We start from the raw sequence: 16,841 nt of genomic DNA, 5'->3' as shown, positions 1-16,841 counted from the left end.
GGCAACCGTGCAGCTTCTGTCATGAAGAAATGAAGTCCTGAGTTGGGTGCCAAGGGCTCTCCCTTATAATCCTTAGCTACTAAGGAGGCTGAGATCTGAGGATCACGATTTGAGGCCATCCCGGGCAGGAAAATCTGTAAGACTCTTATCTCCAGTTAACCATCAAAGAGCTGGACATGGAGCTGTGGCTCAAGTGACAGAGTGCCAGCCTTGAGTGAAGAAGCTCTGAGACAGAGCCCAGGCCCTGAGCTGAAGCTTCAGGAAGGGACTGGGGGGAAAGAAGGAAAGAGAGAAAAGAGGAGTTGTTGTACCCGAATTTCTAGAACCCCCAAAAGACCACCAGAGACCACAGCCAAAGCTAAAAAAGCAGGGGTTCGTTCATTTTCGAGTCCGGACTCAGGCCTCCACGTACCAACAGCCGGCAGCGCTGAAAGGCCCTGAGCAAGAACTTTACACCGCTTTCAAAGGAGAATCACAATTAACCACTGGTCGAATTAGAACTCAGGTGTCTAACCGCTGAGTACCAAGCTGTTACCACCTGGGGTTCAAGTACATGGGCCCAAAACAAGGGGGAAGGGAGTCATTCCCAGAACTTGGAACAATCTTGGCACAACAGAGCAAGGAGAGAGAAAGTATTGATGGACATGTGCCTCAGTAATAGAACACCCTCCTTCACAAACCTCAGTCATATCATCATCATCATCATCATCATCATCTTGTCTTAGGACCAGGCATGATGATACACACTCTCAAACTTAGTCCTTGACAGACTGAGACAAGAAGATCATGCGTGTGAGACCAGACTGGGCTATATAGTGAGATTCTGTTGGAAAACCCAAACAAAGAAGAGATGGAGTCTATTTTGATGGACCTACTGGAGCTGAAACGGCTTGTGACTTGCCTAGCCAATAGAGTGATCTGGAAACATGCTGTGTGAGTCCTGAGATAGGTCTCCAGAGATCCAGGGCTTTGTCCATGCTAGGCAAGCACTCTACCACTCTCTTGACTCTTTGCCTAACTGCTGTAAAAACCTGAATATAAGTAAAACGACACAAAGAAAGTCTTGAGATAAGATCTACTGAGCAACTTCCGAGGGGAGAGTGAATGGAATAATTCAGTTCTGGAGCATTAACCATGACTAAACCCTGCCCAGGAGGAAATGAGAAACAAGTAGGAACCAAGCAGACACAGGTCTCCTTCTTTGTCTCTCTCTGGACTAGTCTAGGTGTAACCCTCTTTGACACGCTCAAAGAATGTGGGTGAATGTGCCAGCTGTTCTCTCCTCAGCTCACTGCAAATCAGTGCCTAAGGCAGCAACAAGCCTTCTAGCCTAGGCGTCTATCCTTCCCCTTCTCTCTCACCTCACTGCCCCAGCTTTGCAGGCCTAAATAAACAATACCATCCCAACCTGTCTCTGAGGTCTTGTTTCCCAGAAAGGTGAAGACAGAAACCAGAGTTGAGTGCCACAGCAAACAAACTTGCTACTAATTCAAATGCTCCCAACTGAATGTGGTGTTAAGTACCTATAATCACAGAAAAAAATGGGGGGAGGGGGGAGGCCAGGAGTTTGGCCTAGTGGTAGAGTGCTTGACCAGCATGCACGAAGACCTGGGTTGGATTCCTTAGTACCACATACATAGAAAAAAGCCAGAAGTGGTGCTGTGGCTCCAGTGGTAGAGATCTAGCCTTAAGAAAGCCCAGGGAGGGCCTTGGCTCTGTCCTTGAGCTCTTCAGCTCAAGGCTAGCAGTCTACCACTTGAGCTACAGCACCACTCCTGGTTTTCTTTTTTTTTTGCCAGTCCTGGGCTTGAGCTCAGGGCCTGAGCACTGTCCTTGGACTTTCTCAAGGCTAGAGCTCTACCACTTGAGCCTCAGCACCACTTCCGGCTTTTTTTCTATGTATGTGGTACCGAGGAATCGAACCTGGGTCTTCATGCATGCTAGGCAAGCACTTTAACCACTAGGCCAAACTCCCGGCCCACTCCTGGTTTTCTTATATTTAAGCAGAAATAAGAGTCATGGACTTCAGTGCCTGGACTGGCTTTGAACCACGATCCTCAATTCTTAGCATCCTGAGTAAGTAGGATTACCGGTGTGAGCCACTGGCGATAGGTTGTTTCTGTTGTTTTCTATGACAAAATTATTTTTCTTTTCTTTCTTTTTTTTTTTTTTTACAAAAGACAATCAAGGTCGAGCTCAGTGATTAGAAAATAAAAGACAAATAAAAATTAAAAAAAAAAAAAAAAGAAAAGGGGCTGGGAGTTTGGCCTAGTGGTTAAAGTGCTTGCCTAGCATGCATGAAGACCCGGGTTCGATTCCTTGGTACCACATACATAGAAAAAAGCGGGAAGTGGTGCTGAGGCTCAAGTGGTAGAGCTCTAGCCTTGAGAAAGTCCAAGGACAGTGCTCAGGCCCTGAGCTCAAGCCCAGGACTGGCAAAAAAAAAAAAAAAAGAAAGCCCAGGGAGAGTGCAAACTCATTCAACCACTATGGGAAGTTCCTCAAAAGACTAAACATAGAGCTCCCCTATGACTCAGCAATTCCACTACTTGGCATTTACCCAACCATCCAGAAACAAGGACATACTAAATCCACTAGCACAATGATGTTCATTGCAGCACTATTTACCATAGCAAAGATATGGAACCAACCCAGATGTCCCTCAGTTGATGAGTGGATCAACAAGTTGTGGTATTTGTACACAATGGAATTCTATGCTGCTGTCAGAAAAAATGACATCGCCCCATTTGTAAGGAAATGGAAAGACTTAGAAAAAATCATATTAAGTGAAGTAAGCCAGACTCAAAGGAACATAGGCTCAATGGCTTCCCTCATTTGTCATAATCAGTAGAAACCTTGGGCTCTCCTAGCAGAGATTTACAAAAGAACAAAACCTAGATACATAAATGATGCTAAATGAAAGGACCTCCAAGATATAGAAACAAAAGCCATATGAGTGATTGTTGTCCTTAATGTACTATGTTATCTCTCATCTCATCTCATCCCTTGGTTATCTCATATTGCTACCGTATTTTACCTTGTTATCTGATATATTGTATATATGCGTATTTGGTTATTTGAAGTCGGATAGGGAAGGGAGGAAAACAAGATGAGGGGTGGGGGTGGGGGGGAGGGAAATGGGGACCAAGACATGAGAAAGGGTATCAATGTATGTGAAGTAATGCACCTTCTATCTGGTGAATATAATGTAACCCTTCTATTAATTACAATAAAAAATATATGAAAAAAAGAATGCCTTGGCCTTACCAGTATCAGTGTTAGAACTGTTACTCTTTCCTATCTCAACCTCTTAAGTAGCTAGGATTATGGCATGAACCACTGGCCCCTGGCTTCTGGTTGTTATTCTTGATTTCTGTTGCTCAAGCTCTGTGCTACCACCTGTAACTCCCAAAGGACCACATTCATGTGGAGAGGGACAACACAGAGCTCCATCCTAGAGTCTTGCTTATGAAAGATTAAAAGATGACAACTTGAGCTATTGTTAAGAAATGCAATAAAATCTTTGATTTCCCACCCCCCAAAAAAAGAAAGAAAACCCAGGAACAGTGTTCAGGCCCTGAGTATAAGCCCCAGGACTGGTAAAAAAAAAAAAAAAAAAAATTAATTAATTAAATAAATAAATAAAAACGCTTTAAAAATGATTTTTTTTAAAAAAAGGGTGATATGTATGATGCCAGCCTAGCCTGGATAACACAGTGAGACTCTGCCTAAAAAAAAAAACCCAGGGGCCGGGAGTTTGGCCTAGTGGTTAAAGTGCTTGCCTAGCATGCATGAAGACCCAGGTTCGATTCCTCGGTACCACATACATAGAAAAAAGCCGGAAGTGGTGCTGAGGCTCAAGTGGTAGAGCTCTAGCCTTGAGAAAGTCCAAGGACAGTGCTCAGGCCCTGAGCTCAAGCCCAGGACTGGTAAAAAAAAAAAAACAAAAAAAAAACAAAACCCACTAACAATAATAATTCAGATGTTGAGGAAAATTAATTTCCTTGCTGGCTTTTGTTTGTTTTGGTTTTAGCTTCTGGTGATGCTCTTATCCTGGTTTTGTGTTTCCTCCATCCATCTCTGAGTGGCAGCATTCTTACTCAGCTGCCTTTGTCATCTCTGTAGTTCAGTCTCTTTCTGCCTCCCTCCCTCTTATGAAGACCCTTTTGCTTTCAGACAACCTAGGTAAAAATTGGTTTGCACATAGTTCCCCATGGTAATCCTGAAGGCTAAGGCTCAAGCGCCCAGGGTGAACCATCCATTCTTATGCTTAGGTTTGATGTACAGCTGTGGGGAAATGTGATTGGATCTGATCTAATGATAGACTGGTTGGGAGAACTCCAGCTAGGCCTCCTGGGTCTCTTTGAATTGTCCTTCCTCCCAGTAAAGAGGCAGGTTCCTTTCAGGAATAGGGGTGAGTCATATACACTACAATCACAACTTATAGGTCAAGCCAGGAGCTGGTGGCTCATGTCTGTAATCAACCCTAGCTACTGAGGAAGATGAGATCTGAGGATCATATTTTGAAGCCAGGTTGGCCAGGAAAGTCTGTGAGACTCTTATTTCCAATCAACTATTCAGAAAAGGCTGGAAATCATGCTGTGGCTCAAGTGGTAAAGTGCTAACCATGAACCAAAGAAGCTCAGGGACAGTGCTCAGGCCTTGAGTTCAAGCCGCCAGGACAGGCACAAAAATAAACAAAACCTGATAGGTGACAGGGTGTTTCCCTCCCCTACCCCATGGGCATCTTGGAGGAAGTTATCACTGGATGAGGAGTGTAGGGGTTTCCTTGGGTTTCCAGTTTGCACACAAAATTATGTTCTTTGAGATCTATGTGGTGATTGCATTTTGAGATGTCTCACAGAAAGGAGCATGTCACAGGTTAGAAGTTTTAGCAAGGATTTATTTTTGTATAACAGGATAAAACTGAAAGTTCTAGAATTGCAAGGATGGCACATGAGCTTAAAAATGGGGACAAAATGGCTGGGAGTTTGGCCTAGTGGTAGAGTGCTTGCCTAGCATGCACGAAGACCCGGGTTCAATTCCTTGGTACCACATACATAGAAAAAAGCTGGAAGTGGTGCTGAGGCTCAAGTGGTAGAGTTCTAGCCTTGAGAAAAGTCCAGGGTCAGTGCTCAGGCCCCGAGCTCAAGCCCAGGACTGGCAAAAAAAAAAAAAACGGGGACAAAAACATAAGAAGGGATATCAATGTGATCAATGTGTAAGAAATAATGCATCCTCTATCTGGCAAACGTAACTGTAACTCCTCTATACATTGAAATAAAAAAATGGCATCCCTGTAGTGCCTGAGAAAATATATCTAGCAATGCAAGCCGACATCTGACATCTGACAACTACTAATTTAATAATTAGATGATGCTCTGGAAAGCCAAGATGGGTTCTAGTTAATATTCTAAATCACATGGAGATGTGATTTAAACCTACTCAAGTCACAGAGACTTTCCTTTGTCCTATATAATCTATTTTTTTAAAAGGTATTTGTTTAGCTCAGTTTTACAAGTTCAAAAACAGAACACCAGTATCTGTTTGGTTTTGATGAAAGGCAAATGGCAAGAACAAGTGTGAAAGAAATCACATGGAGAAACAGGAAACCAGAAAGCAGGGAAGGGCCAGTCTTGCAAAAAACTGGCATCCCATGAGGTCTACATTAATCCTTTCCATAGGAGGACCTGATACTTCTAACAGGGTTCCACCTTGTAAAGATCTTGTGTGTGTGTGTGTGTGTGTGTGTGTGTGTGTGTGTGTGTGTGCATAAGGGCTTGAATTCAGAGGCCTTATGTTCTTGCTTGACTTTCTTGCTTATAGCTGGTGCTGTACCATTTAAGCCATATCTCCAGTCCAACATTTTTTGGCTAACTGGCAACAGAGTCTCTTGGATTTTTCTCTCTGGGCTGAATTTGAACCAAGATCCTCCTTCTCTCAGCCTCCTGAGTAGCTAGAGTTACAGGTATGAATCACTGACACACTGGAGACAAGCCACATCCAAACCAAAACAACCATGAAGTGCCTTGCCATGCTTCATCTTGTATTTGTCCTACTGTTTTACTCAGCTTCTTCATTTTTACATGTCTTTCATCAAAGTTGTGACAGTTTCAAGCTGGTATACTGGCATATGCCTATAATCAGGAGGTAGAAGTAGGAGAAGCACAGTTCAAGGCCAATCCAGACAAAGCAAGACCCTATGAGAAAAACAATCTAAAGGCCAAGGACTTGGAGGGTATGGTCAAATGGTCAAGGGCTTACTTAGTAAATGCAAGGAGGAGGAGGGCAAATAAAAGCAAAATAAAGCAAAAAGGGCTAGAATTCAAGTGGTAAAGCAAAAGCTCAAGGTCCTAAATTCAAACTCTGGTAGAGTTAAATAAATCCTTAGGATTAAGATTCCAGGGGGGATAGAAAGAATCTAATGGGCTGAGTTAGGTCCAGGAACCAGCTCTGTGACCCTGAATTAATCAAATCTCTTTGTGTAAGCCAGTAACAGGAGATTCTCCTTCCCTCCCTCCTTCTTTTCCTCACCCCTTCCCCACTCACCATAAAGGTTGACCAAAAAAAGAAAAAATGAGGCAATATATTGGAACAGTTTTACGGACTGTGCATTGTGGTTTACTGTGACTCCTTAGAGTTCAAAGACCTAATTGTAGTCCCAGGGCTTGTCTCCTAGAGGGGTTTGTGCAAGGTGTGTAAATACACAGGGAATGAAGAATGCTTTTCTCCCTGGCACTGTTTCAGGACAGCAATATGTGAACGCAGTGACCAGTCACCTGGGTTTGCTTTCTTCACCCTTAAGAAGCCCAAGCTAAAGATGATGTGCAGATCTGCTCAAGATAGTCAAAGATCCAGAATAAATTAAAATCCTCACCCAGCAGTGGTGGTGCACAGAGCCGAGTGGGTGGGAACCGGCCTCCCCTCCACCACCACCCCTGCCCCTTGAACCCTAAGCAGTCCCCACCCGTGGGTCCCGAAGCTTCGGATCATCAAAGTCATCAGGAACGGATCCCAAACAATTCCTGCTGCACCAGAATCTCTAGGGACACCGCCCAGACTTGTTTTTTAAGAAGTTCTTCCTGTTCCGAAGACGCCGGGCCGGAGGTGGACGGCTGGTCACCCAGCTGGGAGGTGAAGCCATCCCGGGTGGAAAGCGTCCAGCGGAAGTGCCGAACCTGCTCAGCCCGGCCCCGCCCCTCGGCGTGGCCCCGCCCCCGGCCCCGCCCCACCCTGCGCGGCGCCTGCCGCTCCGCAGCGCCCTCTGCGGGACATTCCGCTGCAGCCCGCCCCTCTGCGGGCAAGTGTAGGAGTGTCAAGCAGTGCTCCCCAAAAAGGAGAGGTGACAGGTGTATAACAGAAGGGACAGGACTAGTGACGGGTTAGGTGTGGAGGAGAAAGCTGTCCAAGATGGCACCCAGGATCAGGGCATTGAGTTCTGGTGGGGCCTTTGGCTGTGCTGTTGGAGAGCCAGTTTAGGACAGAAAGTAGAATTCAGCTTGAGACGATGGTGGAACATCTAAGTGAAAAACCAGGAAGCTTTGGGATGATTGGCGTGCGTGTGTGTACACGCGTCCAATTGTGCCAGTACTGGGGCTTGAATTCAGTGCCTGAGCACTGTCTCTTAGCTTTTTGGCTACAGGTTGGTGCCCCTTCTACCATTTTAGTTACAGCACCACTTCTGGCTTTCTGGTAGCTAATTGGAGATATAAATCTCATACGCTTTCCTGCCCTGGCTAGCTTTGAACTGTGATCCTCAGCTCTCAGCCTTCTGAGCAGCTAAGATGACAGGTTCAACCCAGCCTAGGCCCTATCTTTAAAATGCAGCCTCATTAAAGCCTATATTAGACTTTAATTTGGAGTGGATTTTTGAAAATCTACATCTAGTTAGGGTTCAAGAATGCACATCAGCACATCAAACTGGAAATGTAATTCTCTCTACTCATTAACTGTCATTAAATGAAATTAGACGTGACACATCACTGATGATTCTTGACTTGAGAAGCAGTTAACTGTGTGGCCTGGGGTGACTTAGCAGCATCCACACCTTGTTCAACTACATATGTCCCAAGAATCACTATGGTTGCTGACTGCTGAGTATGATACTAATAAAATGGGGCCAGTATGGAAGATGAAGAAAAACTGGGTAGGCACTGGTGGCTCATGCCTGTAATCCTAGCTACTCAGGAGGCTGAGGTCTGAGGATAGTAGTTTGAAGGAAAGTCCATGAGAGAAAAAAGAAAGTCCATCAAAGAAAAAAGAAAAAAAAAAAACACGCTGAGGGGACGGGAGTTTGCCCTAGTGGTAGAGTGCTTGCCTTATGTGCACAAAGACCTGAGTTCAATTTCTCAGTACCACATATATAGAAAAAAGCTGGCTCAAATGGTAGAGCCCTAGCCTTGAGAAATTCCAAGGACAGTGCTCAGACCCTGAGCTCAAGCCCCAGGACTGGCAAAAAAAAAAAAACCTGAAAAACAACCACACACACAAAAATGGAGTTGTTGCCCAAATGGTAGAGCACTGGTCTTTAGCAAAAGCACAACAACAGTGTGTAGGCCCTGAGTTTAAGTGCTGGGACTGGCAAAAAAAAAAAAACAGATGGAGGAAGAGAAACAATGACAAAGAAATAGTAGAGAAAGACAGCAATGTAAATAAAATAGCATCCATCATATGTCTCATGATCTCCAATGTTCCCACAAAGCATATATTGCCCTTTTATATTGTTTTGATTATGCTTTATCAGTGATGCTGGAGTTCAAACTCAGGGCCTGTTCTTGCAAATCAGGATCTCTACCATTTGAACCATACCCCACCTCAGTCCATTTTACTTGAGTTAGTTATCAGATCATATCTCATATTTTTGCCTAGAGTGCCTCAGGTTGTGTCCCAGGACCTGTGTTAGGGTTAGGGCACATGTTAGGCTATGTGTTATGGTACATTGGGGTACCTGTTAGGGTGTATATAAGGGTACTTATGTGGGTAGAGTACTTGTTAGAATATGTTAGAGTGTATGTTAGTGTACATGTTAGGATTAAGGAATGCGTTACCATATGCTGTAAGTACATGCTAGAGTATATGTATGGGTACTTGTATTTATCAGGGTAGATGTTAGGGTACTTGTTAGAGTACATGTTTGTGGTTAGGGGACCTGATAGGGTATATATGTTAATGTCAAGGTTAGGCTTAAGGTTAGAGTATGTTAAGGTACATTCAGGGTACATGTAGGTGTTACCTGTATGGTTTACAGTATGTGTTAGTGTCTAGAGCATCTTTAGTGGGTTAGAGTGAAAATACTATTGGGAAAACTGTTACAGTTAAAATACATGTTAAAGTTAGGATATCTATTAGGGTATACCTTAGGTTACTTTGGGATGAATATTACAGTGCATTTAAGAGTGCTTGTATGGTTTTGAGTTTGTGTTAGGGTGCTTGTTTGTACATGAGTTTTTTGAGTACATGTTAGGAAACCTTAGGGCATGTTTGAGACACATGTTAGGGTACATGTAACGGTACATGCATGACTTGTAGTACATGTTAGAATACTAGTTAAGTTTTATAGTATGCGTTATATTTAGGGTACATTTTGGGGCATGTGTTAAAGGTTATAGTTATGGCTTGGCTTGGGCAACATGTTAGGATGTGTGATGGCATAAGTTTAGGGTACTTGCTAGGGTATATGGAAGATTCCGAGTACATGGTAGTGGTTAGGGTACATGTTGGAGTATCTGTTGAGTTTTATCTTAGGGTAAGGGTATACATTACGGTATGTTTGGGAAACATGCTAGGGCACATGTAAGAGTACCTAGTTGGTTCAAAGTACAGGTAAGAACAATTGCTACCATCCATGTTATGTGTTAGTAAGGGTTAAGTTTATGGCACGCAGCAGGGAATTAAACACTATGCTTGTCCAGCTCATGACAACCCCTCTCCAGTCAGGCTGCGGGGGACTTCCATTGCAAAAACTGGGGCTGTGAAACCAACTCTCCAGGAGTCAATAATGACCCCTACGTCCCTCTTACTGTATTCTCAAACCCGACCTATAACCCAGCTGTTACTACCTTAAAACCCTGGGATGCCTTTACCACGTCTGGAATACAGGATACTGGTTTTGCTTGGGCCCCACTGCCCCCCCCATTGTATGGGGGCCTGGCTACCCCTGCTATTTGGGGGGGGGGGTATGGCCACAGCCCTTGGACTACCAACACCCTTGTCTTGCCGTGGCCCCCTCCTTAGGAGATGGGCGGCTGGTCCAGCCAGCCCCTGGTTGGCCTGCCTGCCAGGACTTACTCCCTCCTGTCTAGATCAAGAGGATCTAGACCATGCCCCAGGGGCCACCCTCCGACCTCCCTGCCATGACTCCTGCCGGCCAGCGGTCCCCAGCCCAATTCCTTTGCTTGCTGCTCTAGGTGTGGCCAGGTCAGCTGCTCTCCGCACGGCTTCACTAGTTATTGGAGATCAAAATCTCTGTCTGAATCTATTTAGTCAGTCCCCTTGGCTAACCACCCTTTTATCTGCTCTGGCTGGACCCCGTATGACCTGCAACTTAGGTTTTCTGCAGGTCTATATCTAAAAAATGAAGATGGAAGAAGAGCAGCTAGCTCCAGGGAGGCTGTCTAGAAAGTTAACATAGGCCGGTCGCAGTGGCTTACATCTGTAATCCTAGCTACTCAGGAGGCTGAGATCTGAGGATCAAGGTTCAAAGCCAGTCCAGGCACAAAAGGATCTGAGACTCTTATCTCTAATTAACCTCTAGAAAATGGGAAGTGGGGCTTGGCTCAAGGGTAGGGTGGTAACCTTGAGCTGAAGAGCTCAAGGACAGTGCCCAGGCCGAGTTCACGCCCCATGACCCACCAAAAAAAAGAGAAAAAAGAGAAAGAAAAGAACGAAAGTTAATAACTCCCCATTCGCCTCGCCCCCCAAAAAATCAAAACTCCACTTACCATGTAACAGTAGTACATATCGTCAGCAAGCAAGATACAGACCAACACATCCTGTGCAGGATGTCTTCAGCAAACATGCAGTCCTACAGTCACACACAGCAAAGCTCATGACTGTTATAGGCACACAACTCTTTGTAGAGGTCTATTTAGAGTCTGGGAGCTTCGCATCAAGCTACTAACAGTGGCTAATCCAGGGAGAAGGCCAAGCTGGGAAAGAGGCTGGGCGCTAGGGGAACTTGAGTACAAATTGTACCTGTGAGGTCTGCATGTTTAATTTGTAAATATTTTTTTATCTCGACACCAAACATCATAATGAAAATATAGGTATATCACATACAGAAGATGTTTAGGAAAATGTGCTGAAGAAATAAGAAACCTATATGTGAGTTCTGTATCTAAGTTGTGAGGCTGGAAGGTAATGGATTTTGTGATGGCTTTATAAACATAGTGTAAAATTATGTGTGTGTGTGTGTGTGTGTGTGTGCATGTGTGTGTGTGTGTCTGTCTGATGAACTAGCATGACTGTGATCTGAAAAGCAACTCAGAAAAAGTTGGAAGTGGCACTGTGGTTCAAGTGACCCTTCCAGGCTTAGGGTCAGTGCCCAGACTCTGAGTTCAAGCTGTTGGACCAGAAATAAACACACACACAAACAAAAACACCCTAAACACCTAAACTCCTGCTATCAGATATCAGATTCTTTCCAAGTTGCCCAGGTGATTCTAATGCACAGCCAGGAGGGAGAACCAAGTTCTTCTAGCCACTAGCCTTAGTGGTAAAATGTTCAATGTGTTTCAGAGGCAAGGTCAATTCATCTGAAAACAAGGAAGGGGTAATATAATATCTGGATTATACATATAAAATAATGATGTCTTAATTTGTACATAACTGCACTGTATCACCGTATATAGTGTTGTACCCAAATTCCTAGAACCCCAAAAAGACCACCAGAGGCCACAGTCAAAGCTAAAAAGCAAGGGTCGTTTATTTACGAGTCTAGACTTGGACCTCCGCGTACTCATTTATTTACGAGTCTAGACATGGACCTCCGCGTGCCCGTAGCCAGCAACACTAAGAAGTCCTGAACAAGGATTTTACACACCTTTTATAGGGGAATTCCATAGTTACAATCACCTGATTGGCTATTTGGTAACTCAAACCACTGGTCGAATCAGAGCTCAGGTGTCTAACCACTGAGCACCAAGCTGTGGCCACCTGAGGTTCAAGTACATGGGCCCTGAGCAAGGGGAGGAGGGGGTCATTCCCAGAACATGGGACAATCTTGGCACAATATATAGTACATATATATATCCAGTCCTGGAAGTTAAACTCGGAGTCTTGAGCACTGCCCCTTAGATTTTCATTCTAGGCTAGCATTCTAGAACTTGACCACCAGTTCCACTTTTTGGTGATTAATTGGAGATAAAAGTTTCACACCCATTTTTTTATTGCCAGTCCTGGGGCTTGAACTTGGGGCCTAGGCCCTGTCATTGAGCCTCTTTTGTGCTCAAAGTTTAGCATTCTACCACTTGAGTCACAGTGCTACCTCTGGCCTTTCCTGAGTGGTTTCTTAGAGATGTGTCTCCTGGACTTTTGTCTAAACAGCTTCCACCCTATGATCTTTAGATCTCAACCTCCTAAATAGGTGTGAGCCACCAGCACCAGCTCAAAGACTTTGTTGCCCAGGGCTGGCTTTAAACTGTGATCCTCAGATCTCTGCATTTTGAGTAGCCAGGATTAGAGGCTGAACCATCAATATCTGACCTGCTTATATTATTATTTTTTTTTCTGGTGGGTCAGGAACTTGAACTCAGCCTAGGCACTATCCCTGAGCATTTCAGCTCAAGGCTGCCACCCTACCCCTGGAACCACAACGCCACTTCTGGTTTTCTAGTGGTTAACTGGAGATAAGAGTCTCACAGGCTGGCTTTGAACTGTGATCCTCAGATCTCAACCTCCTATGTAGCTAGGATTACAGGAGTGAGCCACCATGCCTAGCCCCTTGCTTAACTTTTTACGATCATGACTGGTGTTCTATCACTTGAGCTGCACCGCCAATTCTAGCTTTCTGCTGGCTTTTTTCATTTTTTTTTTTTTTTTTTTGCCAGTCCTGGGTCTTGAACCTTAGGCCTTAAACTCTGGGCCTGGGCACTGTCCCTGAGATCTTTGTGCTCAAAAGTAGTGCTCTACCATAGAGCCACTTCCTGCTTTTTCTGAGTAGTTGATCTGAGATAAGAGTCTTCCTGCTAGGGCTGGATTTGAACCACTATTCTTAGATCTCATCCTCCTGACCAGCTAGGTTTATAGGTATGAGTCATCAGCACCCAGCCTTTAAACCTTCTTATTGTTATTTTTGCCAGTCCTAGGGCTTGAACTCAGCGCTTGAGCACTGTCCATGAGCTTGTTTTTCTCGTGGACAGCATTCTACCATTTGAGCTACAAGCACCACTTCTGTTTTTTTTTTCTGTTTATGTGGTACTGAGGAATTGAATCCCTTCACTCATGCTAGGCTTCATGCATGCTAGGTGAGCACTCTACCACTAAGCCACTTTCCAAGGCCCCTTTAAACTCCTTAAAGGACAGAAAACGTTAAACTGTACTCCTAGATACCAATCAATCTCATTTATTTCACACATTGATGCTTATAGAGGTTATTTGCTGCAAGGTTATAGGACTAGTAACAGAAAGACTTCAGTTCCTGAACTTCTAGAAGCTTCAACATGTCTTTTTTCCCCCTCTGTGGCTATCATTATATAACTTGAGGGAAAACAGCTTTTATTTTCACATAAAACTGTAAGGGAGGAGACAAAAGAGAATAATGCTTGAAGATTCTGTGAAAGTGAAATATCTTAAAAATAATTTGGACATATTAAAATACAATACTTTAGAAATGTCATGAGCAGGCGAAGTAATTCACCAAGAGGCAGGTAATATGATACAACACAGTTTATTGATTTAACATAGTTTAGCAGAGTTAACAGTTACTATATTCTAGTCCTAACCTGCCTAATTTTATCCTGCCTATCCAGCACACCCAGTGGGCTCACCTCTCTGACATCTCGTAGTCCTGAAGTCAAGCAGGGCCTGCCAGTCAGTTGTTGGACGCAGTTCCAGTCCTGTCCCAGTGTGAGCGCCTGTCGAGGCATGAGCTCTTGGTCCTCTCAGGCAAGAGCAGCTCCTGCAGGCCAAAGATCCTCAAACCACAGTCTCAGTTAAGGGTGGCAGAAGTGCTGTCCCTGATCTTGAGTCCTTTGCTTCTATCAGTCCGTGGCTGCTCCTTTCTGGCCCTAACTCCTTGCTTGACTCGTGTTGGCTATGCCCTGGCCCAAACTTGTTATTGCTTGATTCAAAATGATTGCGGTGCAGAAAAGTCTCTTTCAGATTGGCTGTGCCCAGAGGTATGCTGGTGTGTTACTCTATCTCCTATGGCCAGGTGTCTGGGCTCTCAACTGTTTTACGATTACTCTATCTCATGTGTCAGGGTGCTGGCTGTTCCATGGTTATTGCCAATTACCCTGTTCTAGCAGCTTTATCTCTTATGGCCACATGCTCTTAGATACAAGTTGGCATTGACAATATACTTCTTTAAGTATTTTAGCTGTGTTTCATGCCATTGTTTTTATTCTAATCATATTCATTATGTTAGTAATTTTACATATTCGTTTGATATTTTCACATCATAGTCATTGTTATTATTTTCACATCATTACCTCCCGTTCTACCTTAACATCTTTACATTCATAACAATTACAAGGCTCCAGAGATCCTTCAGCTAATCTGTCACAAGTTTAATTTTTGCTTCCTCACAATTATTCTGTCTTTTCTGGGGTGTTCAGAAAGCCTCAAAGTACCATGTCTTCCAAAAATCTCATTTCTTAAAGTCTCTGCCATTTTGACCAGTATTGTCCTGTTCTAACACAAGAATTTCTTTGCTTACTCTAATTTATATATGTTAGAAAATATGCAGACTTTGCTAAGAATCACATAACATTCAGGTACAGGGAACAAAGGAAGAAGTTTAATTTAATGCCAGGGAAAAGAACTGGCAGACCTCTTCTCACATGGGAAGAAGCACCAGCTATTGTCTGAGGTGACCTTATAAACTGTAGGGTTTAGGGGCTGAGAGGAGGAGGAGATGGCAGAATGGCCTGAGGACTAGGGGCTTCATCATAGCAGAATAGGACCTATGGATACTGTCCAAATGGTAGATAAGTGGGTTGGCCACATGTTCATACCTGAAGGTCACTGGTGGAGGGAGGGGTATCCTGTGGGATATATGGTTTATGGCTACCCAGAGGAATGTCTTTTCAAGGTAAGGGTTGGGGAACTATTTAGCTATCTACTGCCCAAATCAAAGGGTTTGGTGTTGCTTGTGGAGGGCATACTAAACTATGGGAGAGGGGGGAAGGGACCCTGGGCCAGTACTGATTACTGCTTTGATCAAACGGACCTGTGAAAGGGGCATGCTAAGCTATTAGCTATGTGAGAGGAGGCCCTGGGCCCACACTATCAAAAAAGAACATTGTTAATGTATGTCACCTACTTTCTGGACTTGAGTAGAATGCATACTTCTATAAGGCAGGACTTCATTTGTGATTCACAGTTGGGACCCAAAGCCAGTGCTACAGATACAGGAGAGCACAAAAATATTTGGAATAGAAAAGACCCTCAGCTTACTTCACTTAATATGATTTTTTTCTAAGTCTTTCCATTTCCTTACAAGTGGGGCGATGTCATTCTTTCTGATGGAAGCATAGAATTCCATTGTGTATAAATAACGTATCTTGTTGATCAATTCATCAACTGAGGCATCTGGGTCGGCTCCATATCTTTGCTATGGTAAATAGTACTGCAGCAATGAACTTCGTTGTGCTAGTGGATTTAGTGTGTCCTTGTTTCTGGACCATTGGGGAAATGCCAAGTAGTGGAATTGCTAGGTCATAGGGAGCTCTATTTTTAGTCTTTTGAGGAACCACCAAGTGAAGTAAGCCAGACTCAAAGGAACATAGGCTCAATGGTTTCCCTCATTTGTATTAATTAGTGTCGGAGCCAGTCGGCAGAGAACCAGGATTCCTGACCTTGGGGGTGAAGACTGGGAAAAAAGAAGACAAAAAAGATGAGGTGCGGAGGACTGGAGGACTACAGCCCAAGTCAGCAGCCCCAAACTCTAGCTTAAGGTGAGCTTAAGACTATAGCCTAGGGCTGTGAGCTCAAGACTGTAGCTTAAGACTGTGGCCCAGTTCATTTCAAGTTCCAGCCTTAAATACTCTTCTTAAAACTAGGGAACTGCCAGGGGCTACATTCGGTACAAATCACAAATAGGATAAATGAGAAGTGATTAACATTGCCCAAAGTCATCTTGATAAGAAGTGATTGACATTGCTTAAAGTTATCCTGATAAGAGCTACTTCTTTGTGTACACAATTGTGTGGGTCCAAGGTCACTGTCCCCACAGTCGGCCACCAACAAATTAGTATAAACCTTGGACTGTCCTAGCAGAGGTTTACAATAGGGCAAAACCTAGATACATAAGGCCATATAGGATGAGGTTAAGTGAAAGGACCTCCAAGATATAGAAACAAAAGCCATATAAGGTGTGACTGTTGCTCTTAATGTACTATGTTATTTCTCATCTCTTTTGTTGTTCCTTGGTTATCCCATATTGTTACAGTATCTTACCTTGCTATCTGATATATTGTACGAAGAGCTAAAAAAGTGCCCCCATTCTGAAACAGCAACTGTCTTATTGTTCATGTAAACTGTGAGTGACCCAAAACTGCACATAAATTAAAGAAACAGAATTGTGGTGTCATTAAGTCCCAGGAACTGACCTGTCTGTGTTAAAATTAACCAGAACTGGTGTAAATTCAAGGGATGGCATTTGTTTTTTAAAGCAGAAGCGT

Source organism: Megascapheus bottae, chromosome 11 (genome assembly GCF_031878675.1).
Source record: "Megascapheus bottae isolate mThoBot1 chromosome 11, mThoBot2.hap1, whole genome shotgun sequence".
NCBI lineage: Eukaryota > Metazoa > Chordata > Mammalia > Rodentia > Geomyidae > Megascapheus > Megascapheus bottae.
The sequence above is the reverse complement of the archived record's forward strand: the minus strand, read 5'-3'. Positions refer to the sequence as shown.